This window comes from Hemitrygon akajei, chromosome 5 (genome assembly GCF_048418815.1).
Source record: "Hemitrygon akajei chromosome 5, sHemAka1.3, whole genome shotgun sequence".
NCBI lineage: Eukaryota > Metazoa > Chordata > Chondrichthyes > Myliobatiformes > Dasyatidae > Hemitrygon > Hemitrygon akajei.
This window is the reverse complement of record NC_133128.1, coordinates 59748835-59764777: the sequence shown is the minus strand read 5'-3', so window position 1 is coordinate 59764777 and position 15943 is coordinate 59748835.

Genomic DNA, 15943 nt, shown 5'->3' with positions numbered 1-15943 from the left:
ACTTACATTGAAAGAGTGAAGTTATGTTGTGAGGCTAACGGTGTTGAGAATGAAAAGAAAGCCAGCGTCTTACTCAGTATTATGGGAGCAAAAATATACGGGCTGCTATGGAGCTTATTAACCCCTGAAAAGCCAGCTGACAAAACATTCAGTCAGATTGTAGACACTCTTAACAGCATTTAAACACCAAACCACTGGTCATTGCTGTAAGATTTAAAGTTCACAGTCAGAATCAGAGCAAAAATGAAAGCATTTCTGAATATTGCACAAATTATCAGAACATCGTCAGTTTAGAGCTGGTCTATCGGACGCATTGAGGAACAGGTTAGTGTGTGGTTTGCACTGTGAAACCACACAGAAGAAGCTTCTGTGTGAAAGAGATCTTACATTTGAGAAGGTGCTGAACATTGCAACATTATTGGAAACAGCAGCATGGGGTGCTTCAGAGATACAACAAAAATCTCTGGAATATGCCACAAATAAAATGTCACTGAACAGAAATGAAGGAAAGAGATGTTACTGTTGTGGGAACAGGTCACATGACCCAGATGACTGCTGGTTTAAAGACAAAGAATGCAGAAACTGTGGCAAACAGGGCCACATTGGCAGAATATGCAAAACTAGTCAATGGCAGAAAAAGGGCAAAATAACAAGAAACAAGAAAACCCAGAAAGTAAAATACAGCAAGGTCCAAAAAATGAAAGAAGGCAGTTCTGATGAAAATGACTCCAACACAAGTGAATTGTCTTGTCTGTAACTTCACAGTGTGAAAGAGACAGATGATCGGAGAGTAATATGGATCACTCCACAAGTGGCAGGCGTGAGACTGAAAATGGAGCCTTAACAGTGATCCCTATACACGACTACAAATGACTGTTTTCTCATATACCTCTGAAACAATCTAAACTACTGCTAAAGACTTACACAGGACAGAAAGTGCATCCCAAAGGTGAAATTAAAGTGACAGTGACCTACAGAGACAAAACACAGCAGCTGAACCTCTATGTACTGAAAAATGGAAGACCACCATTGCTGGGATGTGAATGGCTCAGGAAAATCCAGTTAGATTGGCACGCCATCAAGGCACTAGATGTATCAACAAAGGAGGGCAGCTCGGCAGGGAAGATGTCCGCAGCTCTCCTCTCACCCACTGTCGACTATTACAACGATGTCGAGGAGCTAGACAGCGTCAATGATGAGGATCTGTGAGTATCCGTGGCTACAACTCAGATGAATATACAAAGGATGCAAGGGAGACAGATATTGTCAATAAGCAGGATGATGAAGACTACCTGGATTAAAAGAGCAGATGTACCAGGAAAAATTGACACCTCTCAAAAGACAGCTACAGCAGTTACAGGAAGTCACTTTGCAGGAGTATCAGAAAAGGATGAAGAAACTAGATCAACAATACAAGGAAAGAATACGACATGCAGAGCTTTTTCTGTAACTGGAGACAGAACAAGTGGAAAGGAATTATATTGAAGAGACAAAAGCAGCAGTGAAGGAATTTGAAGATAAAAAGATTGAGTTAGAAGGAAATAAAAAGAAGATTGAGAATGAGAGGATAACAATGGAACTCACAGGAGATTCTATAGAGATAAAGCCAATAATGACTAGGAAACTAAGGAGGAGACCTAATGACCCTGTTCCAATTACAGACAAAAGACAAAAACCTACACCTGCGCAGATAAATTACTTGTTAACAGATGAACAGATAATGGAAGATCTGCAAACTCTCAATAAGCTTAAATCTCCAAAAAGACCAGCATCTCTGTCTTCTGCTGAGCATCTTCTCCGCACTCCTGCTGAGAAGATATGAAGCACAAATAGAAGTTGGAAAGTTATATTACTATAAGAGATGGTGTCATAAAGGTCAGGCTATCTATTTTATCTAAGGAGAATACGAAGATTGGCTGAGTAATTAGCTCAGTTGGAACAAATGAGAAATGGGAAAGGAAGACAAGTGATAGCACAAAGATGCGTATATATCTAGGACAGCTGCACAGAGGAGTCAAATCAAGTCAAATTTTATTGTCATTTCGACCATAACTGCTGGTACAGTGCATAGTAAAAATGAGACGTTTTTCAGGACCATGGTTTACATGACACAGTACAAAAAACTAGATTGAACTACGTAATAAAAAAAAAACACAGAGAAAGCTATACTAGACTACAGACCTGCATTGGACTGCATAAAGTGCACAAAAACAGTACCGGCAATACAATAAATAATAAACAGGACAGTAGGGCAAGGTGTCAGTCTAGGCTTCAGGTATTGAGGAGTCTGATAGCTTGGGGGAAGAAACTGTTACATAGTCTGGCCGTGAGAGCCTGAATGCTTTGGAGCCTTTTCCCAGATGGCAGGAGGGAGAAGAGTTTGTATGAGGAGTGCATGGGGTCCTTCATAATGCTGTTTGCTTTGCAGATGCAGCGTGTAGTGTAAATGTCCGTGATGGCGGGAAGAGAGACCCCGATGATCTTCTCAGCTGACCTCACTATCCGCTGCAGGGTCTTGCAATCCGAGATGGTGCAATTTCCGAACCAGGCAGTGATGCAGCTGCTCAGGACGGTCTCAATACAACCCCTGTAGAATGTGATGAGGATGGGGGGTGGGAGATGGACTTTCCTCAGCCTTCGCAAAAAGTAGAGATGCTGCTGGGGCTTTCTTTGCTATGGAGCTGGTGTTAAGGGACCAGGTGAGATTCTCTGTCAGGTGAACACCAAGAAATTTGGTGCTGTTTACAACCTCTACCGAGGAGCCATCGATGTTCAGCGGGGAGTGGTTGCTCCGTGCCCTCCTGAAGTCAACAACCATCTCTTTTGTTTTGTTCACATTAAGAGACAGGTTGTTGGCTCTGCACCAGTCCGTTAGCCGCTGTACCTCCTCTCTGTATGCTGACTTGTCGTTCTTGCTGATGAGACCCACCACGGTCGTGTCATCGGCGAACTTGATGACATGGTTCGAGCTGTGTGTTGCAGCACAGTCGTGGGTCAGCAGAGTGAACAGCAGTGGACTGAGCACACAACCCTGGGGAGCCCCCATGCTCAGTGTGATGGTGTTGGAGATGCTGCTCCTGATCCGGACTGACTGAGATCTCCCAGTCAGGAAGTCTAGGATCCAGTTGCAGAGGGAGGTGTTCAGGCCCTATAGGCTCAGCTTTCCAATCAGTTTCTGAGGGATGATTGTATTGAATGCTGAACTGAAGTCTATGAACGGCATCTGAACATATGTGGGTTAGAGCCAGGTGGAGGGTGGTGGCAATGGCATCATCTGTTGAGCGGTTGGGACGGTACACAAACTACAGGGGGTCCAGTGAGGGGGGCAGCAGGGTTTTGATATGCCTCATGACGAGCTTCTCGAAACACTTCATGATGATGGATGTAAGTGCAATGGGACAGTAGTCACTTAGGCAGGACACTGAAGACTTCTTCAGCACGGGGATGATGGTGGTGGCCTTGAAGCACGTTGGAATGGTGGTGCTGCTCAGGGAGATGTTGAAGATGTCAGTGAGAACATCTGCTAGCTGGTCTGCACATCCTCTGAGCACTCTACCAGGGATGTTGCCTGGTCCAGCAGCCTTCTGTGGGTTGACCCTGCACAGGGTGCTTCTCACGTCGGCCACAGAGAGACACAACACCTGGTCATTCGTAGGAGGGGTGGACTTCCTCGCCACCACATCATTTTCCGCCACAAACCAGGCATAGAAGTTATTCAGCACATTTGGGAGGGAGGCATCACCTGCACAGTCAGGTGATGTTGTCTTGTAATTGGTGATGTCCTGGATGCCCTTCCACATGTGCCGTGGGTCGCCGCTGTCCTGGAAGTGGCTGTGGATTAGCTGGTCATGTGCACGCTTTGCCCCTCTGATGGCCCGGGACAGTTTGGTCCTTGCTGTTGTTAAAGCTGCCTTGTCACCTGATCTGAAGGCAGAGTCGCGGGACCTCAGCAGCGCACACACCTCTTCAGTCATCCATGGCTTCTGGTTAGCGTGTATAGTGATGGTCTTGGACAGAGTAACATCATCAATGCACTTGCTGATGTAGCTGGTCACTGATGCTGTGTACTCCTCTAAGTTGGTAGAGTCGCCATCGGTTGCAGCCTCCCTGAACATGTGCCAGTCAGTGTGCTCAAAGCAGTCTTGAAGAGCAGAGATGGCTCTTGCTGGCCAGGTTTTCACCTGCTTCTGAACTGGTCTGGAGCACCTGACGAGCAGTCTGTATGCTGGGATTAGCATAACAGATGTGGTCTGAGTATCCGAGGTGGGGGTGGAGTTCTGCCCGGTACGCGTTGGGGATGTTTGTGTAAACCAAGTCCAATGCGTTCTCTCCCCTTGTTGCAAAGTCCAAATACTGATGGAATTTGGGGAGCACTGACTTAAGGTTCGCGTGGTTAAAATCACTGGCGACAATAAACAGACTATCAGGGTGTGCGTTCTGCAGTTCGCCAATAGCCCCGTACAGTTCACAGAGTGCCTCCTTAGCATTAGCGCTGGGGGGGAATGTAGACACAGAATATAAGGACAGAGGTGAATTCCCATGACAAATAAAAGGGTCTGCATCGAACTGCCACAAACTCCACTAATGATGAGCAGTGTCTAGAAACCAGCACAGAGTTCTTACACCATTCCGTGTTTATGTAAACACAGACACCGCCATGATATGGAGTCTTCATGATACGGAGGCAATCTGCTGCCTAGAACTCTTAGCAAGTTGGAGGCGCACATCTACTTAACTCCCTTTGCTCAGAGGTCAACTTTTCATGACTTTTATATGGAAATCTGTATTAAAACAAACAAATTTATTGACAGACGTTATCCAGAGAGGCAGAGAAGACCCCCACAGAGACTTGAGTTATAAATGGGTCTTCGACCAAAAGTATTTAAAAAAAAGCTTGTTATAATTTGATATTATTACGTTACTTTGTTATAATTTGATATTATTAAGTTACTAAGTAAACAAATTGTAGGTGTTTGTATGTTAAGGGTAAACATATTTGTTTAGCATACTGCCCCAGTAAAAACAACAGTTGATACACTATTAAAGTAAAAGGGGAGGAGTGTACCATATAGCCTACAGTATAATCAGGGACTACTTTATGTTTTAGTAACACGTCGTTGCATGTGCTATTAGGCGCATATTGATCTGTACATGTGAGCCAAGTTCAGTTTCTGCTAGTAAAGAATCATGAACCTTAGCTCCTGTCTCCAGCATTTTTATTAACAACATTGTTGTTATTACCAGGCCACGTACACAACAAATTGACGACGAGGTCAATGATCCTACATTGTATCAGAATGCCGTGTTTTAATTGATAACGACACTCAGAAGAAGAGCGCAAGAAACAAGCCAAGGAGTGGGAGAAGGAGACAGATCAAGGCCACGAGTCTGAGAGGAAGCGGGAGCACATTGTTGTGTAACTAGGCCACATACACAACATCTGTCGTTTTTATCTCAATAGGTTAAGAACAAAAATTACATTTCCCTGAATGCATCTGTTACCATGTTACTCTCCAAAGTTCTTTCCTAATGTTTCATAATTTGCCCTCTCCCAATTAAATAGTTTTCCATATGGTCTGGTCAAAGGCTATGGTAAAGATCAGGTAGTTGTAGTTACTGTCTCCGAGCTGCTCACCCATTGAGAGATCCATAATCTGACTAGTTCATTGTGTAGTGCTAAATCCAGTCTGGCCTCTCCTCTAGTCAGCCTGTCTACATATTGTGGCAAGAATCCTTTCTGGACACACCTCATAAACTCTGCCCCACCTAAACCTTTTGCATTAAGGAGATGCCAACTGTTGTTTTTACACCTTTCCAGAATCCACATTGGGGTGTATGTTGGATTCTCCAAATTCTCCTATTTCTGACTTCCACACATACTGGCACAGTACACAATCTCTCCATGATGTCCTCCTTTCTATCCCTAATTAGCAATAGTGCTCCTCCACTTCTTTTGTGTCCTTTTGAAACATGTAAACCCTGGAACAACTTGCTGGCATTGAAGAGGATGCAGAGATTCACAAGAAATATTCTAGGAATGAAAGGGTTAACATCTGATGAGGGTTTGATGGCTCTAGTCTTGTACTCATTGGAGTTTAGAAGAATGAGTGAGTCTTATTGGAACCTATTAAATATTGAAAGGCCTAGACAGAATGAATGTGGAGAGGATATTTCCTATGGTTGGGGGCATCTAGGACCAAGGGCACAGCCACAGAATAGAGGTCCATCCATTTAGAACAGAGATGACGAGGAATTTCTTTAGCCAGACATCTCTGGAGGCCAAGTCATTGGACATATTCAAAGCAGAGGTTGATTGATTTTTGATTAGTCAAGGCATCAAAGGCTACGGGAAGAAGGCAGGAGAGTGGGATTTTGAGGGATAATAAATCAGCTCTTATGGAAAGGCAGAGCAGACTCGTTAGGCTGCATGGCCTAATTCTGCTCCTGTCTTATGGTTTAACGCGGTCAAGTCTCTATAATAGTCACAAAATCATAGTTCCATGTATTGATCCATGCTCTACATTCATCACCTTGTTCCTGATATTTCACACATTAAAACACACACAGTTAAACTCATCCAACTGACTGTGGTTGTGCCCTGTTCAGTGCATATCCTTCCTCACAGTCTCTCTGCACATTTCATCTATGAATACACCGACTGCTCCGTCCTCTGGCCGTTCTGTCTGGTTTCCATCCTCCTGCCAACCTATCTTAAATTCTCCCTTACAACCTCTAGCAGCCCTGCCCACAAGGATATTACCTTTTGCAAATAAAGATGTCAATATCTCCATACAGCAAAGGGTTGCATGGTTGTGCAGCAGTTGTGCATCACTTTACAACACCAGCAATTATCAATCCAATTTCAATTCCTGCCACTGCCTTTAAGGATTTATACGTTCTCCCTGTGACCGTGTGAGTTTCCACTGAGTGGTCCAGTTCCTTGTCAATTTCCAAAGGCGTACGGTTTGGGTTAGTGAGTTGAGGGATTGCTGTGTTGGCACTGTAAGCATGGCAACACTTGTGGGCTGCCCAGTACAATCCACTCTGATTTGATGCAAGTCATTGATTGCACTGTATATTGGGATATACATGTGACAAATAAGGCTATTCTTTAAATCTTCAAAATCAGCATCACGGAGGAGAGTACTTCTGGCCAGGAAATCAACTGAACCAATAAAAATGCTGTGGCTGCAAGACTGGGAAAGAGGTTAGGTAGCCCATGACTATCAACTGTAAAAAGACATTGTTTCTCCACCTTCTGAAACTACCAGGATAAGTTCAACATTACCAATTCAAAATTGGAAGCACCTAGGCCAAAGCAACTACTTAATTGGTACCTTATCCACTAACCCAAGCATTGTTTCCAGCACTACTGGAACTACAGAGCAGCTCGTACCACTTACAAAATACACTCCAGTTACTTACCTTGACGTTGACAGCAACATATCCCAAAGCAACTGCACCTAACACCAAGTAGCTTAAGGGCTTTAGTTCTCTCAGTCTTTGGATCCCTATTCTTAAAAGGCTGATAGGAACACAGTCTTTGAATTGAATTGAATTTATATTTTTAATGCAAAAGGAGATAGGAAGTCATAGGTTACAGCAGATCAATGGAAATGCAGATTTGAAGTACTAATCAGCTTAGCCATAGTCTTATTAAATGATAGAGTAGGCTGAGGTTTAATTCCAGTTTCTAATGCATGTTCATTTTCTCATATATATACTGAACTTTTGTGTAACTTCTGCATTTAAGGATTATGATTAATTTAACCAATTTGTTTGGTCCTACATCTACTTTCATCAAGTGAAATTATGGCCAATCTATGAGTCAATTTCAGACAAACTTCAACTGTTCAACACACTTGTTCAAAATGTGAAGCTTTTATCTTTATTTCTTTACTTATTCATGCACTGATTTGTGATTTGTTTTGCTTAATATAGTACGTCGTGGCTGCACAGTGTTAACATTACTAGGTGAGTAAACCAGTAAATTCAGCCTCATGATCTGAAGATGTATTCACCGTGGCAGATGGGGTAATTAAATCAAATTAATTAAATGCATTTAGAATTGAAATTAATCTTAATAATGGTGACCACATAAGCCACAAATTGCCATTAAAAGCCATCTGGTTTACAAGTGAACTTCAATGCTCTGAACCCATCCATGAGCACTCTCATCTGCCTTTGTCCATGTTTGTCCCTTCAAGATTCGGAGCCTGGAATACAACCTCATTTGAGAGCTGGTTACATGTTCTCCTTAATCTAACTGACTTCCTACCGTCAGGTAGACAGTACCACAGTTTAAGTACAAGGACTATTAGGCTGGGTAACAGCTTCTTCCTCCAGGCTGTGAGATTTCTGATCACGCTGCTTCCACTCAGTACACATTATTTATGACAGTGCCTGTAGCATTATACTGCTGTATATTTAACTATATGTCATATATACATACACTTTATGTCAACTTGTACATCTACAGAATTTGTTTCGTTATCTGGTAATACTATTGTGTGTGCTGTATGTGATATATATACTGTGTTTTTTATCTTGGTCCCAGAGAACGTTGTTTCTTTTTGCTGTATACATGCGTTCAGTTTAATGACAATAAACTTGAACTGTAGGTTACTTGCACAGAGCAATATTTCTGCCTTTTCTTTCTCTAAATCTTGTTAGCATTTGATCAGTGTAAGTGCTCTTTGTATATCTGAAATGTAAAGGGCATAAAGGTATGATTATAATAAAGGAAGAAAAGACTATAGGGTAATAGGAAATTGCGATGTGCAATTAGGGACTGAATTTCTGATCTACCAATGAAAGTTCTTTCTGGTAAATCAGCATGATTGAAAGAATACTCTTCGGTACTGGGCATGAAATGAGCCCCTTACTATCTTCTGCTCCAATCTGTACTTCTTGGATATTTTCAAATTGTTGGCGAGTATGTTGCAATGTTGTTTATGCAATGGCTTCCAATATTCAACAGCCCAAAGATGTTGATGGAGAAGTGTATGAATCAACCAAACCAGTTTTAAATGTCTCAATGTACTAATGTAATATTTTTGGAATTATTGCTGTTTCACTGACTTTGCACGGCTGTGTGAGATCTAAGTTAACTGTAGCCAATGGCTCCAAAATACACTAGCAGGTTAGCTAAATACATTGCCGACTTACAATGCTGCATTATAATCCTGAGACGAGCTGGGTGACAATTGCTTTTGAATTGCATCAATGAATTTCACAATGGTTCAAAACATTTCCATTGGACTGGATAAACCCAGGCTATCCAGCCTCTCCACATCACAGAAATATTTCATCCAGCCATATTCCTGGTATAGTTCTTCAGTAGCATCTCCAGTGCACTCATGTGCTTCCTGTATCATGGTGCCAGAACTGCAGACAGTATTCCAACTGAGGTTGAAACCAAAGCTTTGTAATGCTGCTCCATGATGATAAAGCATCTTTATTTAATATTGAACCTGATGAAGGCAAGCATCCCATATGTCTTCTTTGCTTTTTAATTTGCCTGCTCTGCTGCCGTTAGATTAGATTAGAATTTTTGTTTCTTACATCCATCCCACAACGTGAGGGAGTAAAATTCATGTTGCATCTCTGTCGCTATGTACAAGCAATAAGGAAGAAAAATGTGAGAGAATATTGCTGAAACACTAAGATTGTATAAATAATTGCTTTATATACTTGAATGTACAGTCAGATATGCAATCAGATCAAGGTGGATGATTAGACTAATGGCCTGGTGAAAGATGCTGTCCCGGAGCCTGTTGGTCCTGTCCTTAATGCTGCGGTACTGTTTGCCATACAGAAGCAGTTTAAATAGTTTGTGGTTGGGGTGGCTGGGGTCTATGTTGATCCTCCAGGACCTTTTTACGCACCTGCTGCTGTAAATGTCCTGAATAGGGGAAAGTTCACATCCACAGATGTGCTGGGCTGTCCACACCACTCTCTGCAGTGCACTGCGATTGAGGGTAGTACAGTTTCTGTACCAGGCGATGACACAGCCAGCCAGGATACTCTCAGTGGTGCCCCTGTAGAAAGTCCTGAGGACTTGGGGACTCATGCCAAACTTCTTCAGCCGTCTGAAGTGAAATGGCGCTGTTGTGCATTTTTCATCACACATTCGGTATTTACAATCCAGGTGACATCCTCAGTGATGTCAAGTCAAGTCAAGTCAAGTCACTTTTATTGTCATTTCAACCATAACTGCTGGTACTGTGCATAGTAAAAATGAGACAACGTTTTTCAGGACCATGGTGTTACATGACACAGTACAAAAAAAGCTAGACCGAACTACGTAATAAAAAAAAAACACAGAGAAAGCTACACTAGACTACAGACCTACACTGGACTGCATAAAGTGCACAAAAACAGTGCAGACATTACAATAAATAATAAACAGGACAGTAGGGCAAGGTGTCAGTCCAGGCTTCAGGTATTGAGGAGTCTGATAGCTTGGGGGAAGAAACTGTTACATAGTCTGGCCGTGAGAGCCTGAATGCTTCGGAGCCTTTTCCCAGACAGCAGGAGGGAGAAGAGATTGTATGAGGGGCGCATGGGGTCCTTCATAATGCTGTTTCCTTTGCGGATGCAGCGTGTAGTGTAAATGTCCGTGATGGCAGGAAGAAACATCCCGATGATCTTCTCAGCTGACCTCACTATCTGCTGCAGGGTCTTGCGATCCGAGATGGTGCAATTTCCGAACCAGGCAGTGATGCAGTTGCTCAGGATGCTCTTAGTACAACTTCTGTAGAATGTGGTGAGGATGGGGGTTGGGAGATGGACTTTCCTCAGCCTGCAAAAAGTAGAGACGCTGCTGAGCTTTCTTTGCTATGGAGCTGGTGTTGAGGGATCAGGTGAGATTCTCCGTCAGGTGAACACCAAGAAATTTGGTGCTGTTTACGATCTCTACCGAGGAGCCGTCGATGTTCAGCGGGGAGTGATCGCTCCGTGCCCTCCTGAAGTCAACAACCATCTCTGTTGTTTTGTTCATATTAAGAGATAGGTTGTTGGCTCTGCACCAGTCCGTTAGCTCATGCACCTCCTCTCTGTACACCAAGGAACTTGAAACTGCTCATCCCCTCACCTACAGTCCCATGGTGTCACTAGTGGCTAGCCTGTCTCCATTCCTCCTGTAATCCACAATCAACTCCTTCATTTTTTCAACATTGAGGGAGAGGTTGTTTTCTTGGCACCACTGTGTCAGGGAGTTAACTTCTCCTCTGGAGTCTGTCTCATCATTGTTGAGTCATCTACAAATTTGATCAGCAGAGATCTATGGAAAGGTGCACCAAGGTGCCTCTATTCCTCAGTAATCTCTGGGGTCCTACCATTCACTGTGTATGTCATTGTACACATACTAAATCTCCCAAAATGCATCAGCTTGCACTTATCAGAATTAAATTCTGTTCCGCATTCCCTGAAGATTTTTATAGCAAGTTTCTTCATGCGTTCTCTTTTAAGAAGTTCTTTCTTCCTCATGAATCAAACTAGTTCACTTTTATGTAGTTCTCAAACAAGAAATAGAATTTCCCAAGGGGAAGCCTTTTGATTAATAATTTTACAGATAACTCGAAAATTGGTGCGTTATTGAAAGTAAGAAAGACAGATATAGCCTCCAAATGATATTGATAAGCAGGCAAATTAGATGAAGAAACTTGCTTCAAAAATCTTCAGGCTTTCCTCACTTTTTCCTTTAATCAGATTTTTTACAAAACAAACATGGTACCTTGTATAATAGAATCAGTCAACATATAAACCTGATAATAACAGAAAAGTCATCACAATCTCTAATGGGCAAATCTACATCCAACTTCAAAATCTATCCAGTCTTTCAATGTCCAAATTGAAATATGAGTGAGTTTAGTTTGATTTTCACAGGTCGACATCCATGAGAATCTGTGAATGAACTTGTGCTTAATTACTTAAATTTTGAACTCCTCTCCCTTGTTGATTATCCTTCAAATGTATTCAACATAAAGTTGTTTAATATCAGTGCAAGGAGTTACAATAAGTAAATAGCCAAAAATGTGTATGGTTACAGGAATCATGCTCACTTTTCAATTAAAAATATTTCAGGAAGTAATGGGTAAAATTCAAAGATTGGTCCAAACAAGATAGTTGTAGCAAGCTAATATGTAAAAAACTGAAACATATCTTTATTTGGTTGTAGGAGTAATTTAGCTGAGCAAAAGAACATAACTAATACTTACTAATCACTAATAAATGATAACCCTTTTCACACTAACTTTTTCTTTTTTTGCTACAAAGCGAAATATATGTCAGATAATGACACAGGACAGTTTAAATATATTAGTAACTCATTTCTGAGGCAGCCATTACATATTCCTAATTAAATACACAATTGAATTGAGTTGAAAGAACAAAAGATAGAACATTCACAAGTAACAATTTTTACCTCCACCTTGTGTAAGCAGTAAGGTAGGGGGCAAAAAAGACATTACATCACTTACAGGCCCCACTTTCACTTGCATACATTGACTACCCATCAGCTTCTGATAGGAAGCCTCTGTAACACAGTAAATTGAATGCAATTTCAAATTGAAAATGAGTACTGATCTTGGTGGCTAAATTCAATCTAGTTGCATCATGGGGAGCAATTTGGGAAACTACACACACACCATATTAAGTACTGAAGGAAAATGTTCATAAAAAAATCCTTATTTTTCTCTTGACAGAGTCAGGGGAAGGAAGGTATCTTGACCTTGGACTATGATTGAAAAAACAGAGTGTAGCTGCTGGCAAAGGCAAATTCCCAACCTTTTCGACATGCTTACAGAAGCCGTGCTGCTCCACCTTACAGGCTCAGCGAGGAAATAAGCAATCCTTTCCTCCCAGCATTTGCAGGATGGAGCAAAGCACCAGACCGATTCATTTAGTTGACTCGCAAGATTAAATTGTGGAAAGAAATACTCAGTTGCCAGTTTAACCACTGAAATAGAATAATACAGGTAGACCAACTATTACATTATTTTAGTTTAATTTTTTTCTGTTTAGAAGTATTTCCTTTCAGTTTTGTGTTTGGCCAAATCCAGAATCTTTGATTATGAATAAAAATCACTTTATATTCACTTTTGACCTCCAAATCAACTAAATCAATGTCAGTAAAAATAACTCTTAAAAACTGGTGCTGGTCTTAATTATTTATTTGACTAAATCTTAATTTTCTCTCATATAATAATGCATTCCTTTTTTTGCTCTTTTACTCCTCCATGATTTTACACTACTATCATATTGCTTCCTGTTGCATCCCCTGAACAAGTGGGATTGGCTTATATGTATATTTTTAAAAAACAGGAGTGGCATTCTGAAAGCAAAATGGATGAACATATATATTATGTATGGTTGACATTTAATGTTAGAATGGAGTTTAATTGGTGAACAAATTGAGGTATATCTTTTACTTCTAAAATCAATGGAAACTGAAAAATGCCTGAGAAATAGAATTGAAGTCCTTTCATCATCTCATGCTTTTGCCAACTCTTTAAACAGAGCAGAACATCACTCAACGTCAGCAATTTCCTTACACAAATAATAATATAAAACCAAAATGAGTACATATTTTCAGCTCCATTTGAAATTAAAGAAATGGTCTCTCCGCAGGTGATTTGGAAAAATATAACCTGTTTCATAGAAGTAATTTGATAGATGTAACAATTAGAACTATATGCTGAAAATGTATAATCTTACACAGGAAACAGCAAAAATGACCAAGCCATCTTTGTTACTTCAGCTGAAAGTTTAGTATACTCCTGTTTATAGTCACAGAAAACCATGAAAGTAAACACACGATTTTTGGACAACACAGGCAAAACACATGGAGGAACCCAGCAATTAGGCAGAAACTACTTTTCAGAATCTAGTCTACTTTTCAGGCCAAGATAACAGTAACTGAAAAAGGATGTTGGTCAAGATGTCTGAAATGGAAGAAAAATCTCAGCTTGAAACGCCAATTGTTCATTTTGCTCCATAGATGCTGCCTGAATTACTGAGTTCCTTCAGCTTTTTGCATGTGTTGCTCAAGATTTCCAGCATCTGCACAATCTCTTATGTCGTCCATTTTTGGACGATTCTGGAACCTAAAGCATTTCCACCTCAGAATTGTAGATTTTTGCCAATAAAGCAAATCATTTTAGTTGACAGTAAACACTTTTCTATTTTAGATTCGATAGGTTTTTTAATTCAGATCAGGCCAGATTCAGTGCCATTTGGATGAAAGTGATCAGCTTATTTCTCCCCCTGCAAATCCACCTTATTTCAATAGCTTTACGCCTCGCTTTCTTCAATACCAAAAGAGGGGTAGTTTAACAAGGGCAGCACATTTGAATCGGTGTAAATGGGGAAGTAAAACAGGAAACTGCAGAAACCTCTGTATGGTGGCTCAAAAACATTGACTTCTTCTGGGATCATAGCCAAGTTCAGCTGAATATGTGCTGGAGCTACAGTAAGTGCCCAGTTGGAGGAACATTCAACATTATGTCAGCATTTAATGGCATATTTTTGAAACTCATCACTGAATCCAAGGAAAAATAAAGAGAGTATGATTGCTATTCCATGGAAATGCAAATATCCAAACAAGTACCAGATATCACAAAAGCTTTCATATAAAACAATAATAAATGGTTTATTGAGAACTTAATTTCTGCATTTTAGAAGCTTTCACCATCAGATCAAGGTGTGAGATCCTTTGGTTGCTTTAGATTGAAGCACAGATGGGCAATAATGTCCACAGCAGCAACAGTAACATGCCTCTAATTTGACACACCTGTATGGACATCAAAGTGGGCTAGCAATCCTTTCCTTTGACAGATCTAAAGTTAGATTGCATGGAGCAATGATCAGAAGGAATTTACATGAAGTGGCATGCACATTGTAGAGTGTCTGGGAAGAATAGGCATGCTTCTAGAACCTCAGGATGTTCTGAGAGTAATGGCTTGAAGGCTTTTAGAAAACGAGTTTTGCAATCCTGCTTCAGGTGCTCATTTGTAATCACTATGTATCAAAGTTATGAATGAGTTTGACTTTTTTGTCTCCTGACCCTTCTATTTCTGTTATTTCTGGGCTCTTTCAGTCAGAGATTCACAAATATAGACCAAAGGTGACTGAAGAATGCTACTAGGCATGATAACTATATTAATCCCTGCTTTGACACCATTTAGGATGAATGATTCTTTAAGTGGTTTCCCAGAGATGCATGGTCTCATCAAATGTGTACACATTGATGCACCATCACTAATGCTCTCTGAGACGTAAAGGCGAGATATCGGCTTTTATTGACTGGAAGAGGGAACAAGCAGTGATTGACCACCATACTACATCCTGGAGACAGAGAGGCCGGGCTCAGACCTCAATCGCCTTTATACCGGGGTCTGTGGGAGGAGCCACAGGAGCAGTCAGCAGGGGGCGTGTCCAGACAGGTATATGTAGTTCACCACACACATACACTCCATATCCAGATCAACTGAGATAACACAAAATTACAAGAACAAGTTGTTATTGTGTTTCTCTTTGAGGGAAAAAGAACAGTTGTATTATTCATGAAAAAAATCATTGGTTATCAGTTTTATTTTTCTTCAGCTTCTTGCAGATCCCAGCAGTATACCAGAGATTTTCTTTATGGTGGGCACAGCCTTTGTTTAACTAAAATTGTTGTCAAAGTTCATTAGTTTTTTTTCAGCTTGGAAAACCTCTAAAATCCTTCGTGGGACTGCAACATGCTCATTATTACATCATTGATGTTGACAAAATGAAGTAAAATGTTAACCAGATGCATCTTTTGAAGTATCACATACAGACACACAGGAATCACTTTTGAGTTTATCATGAGATATCAGCTTCTCCCTTCAAGCCTCTGAATATCAGAGCCAGCCACTCCCAAATATATTGAATATGTAATCTTCAATTTAAGTTTGTA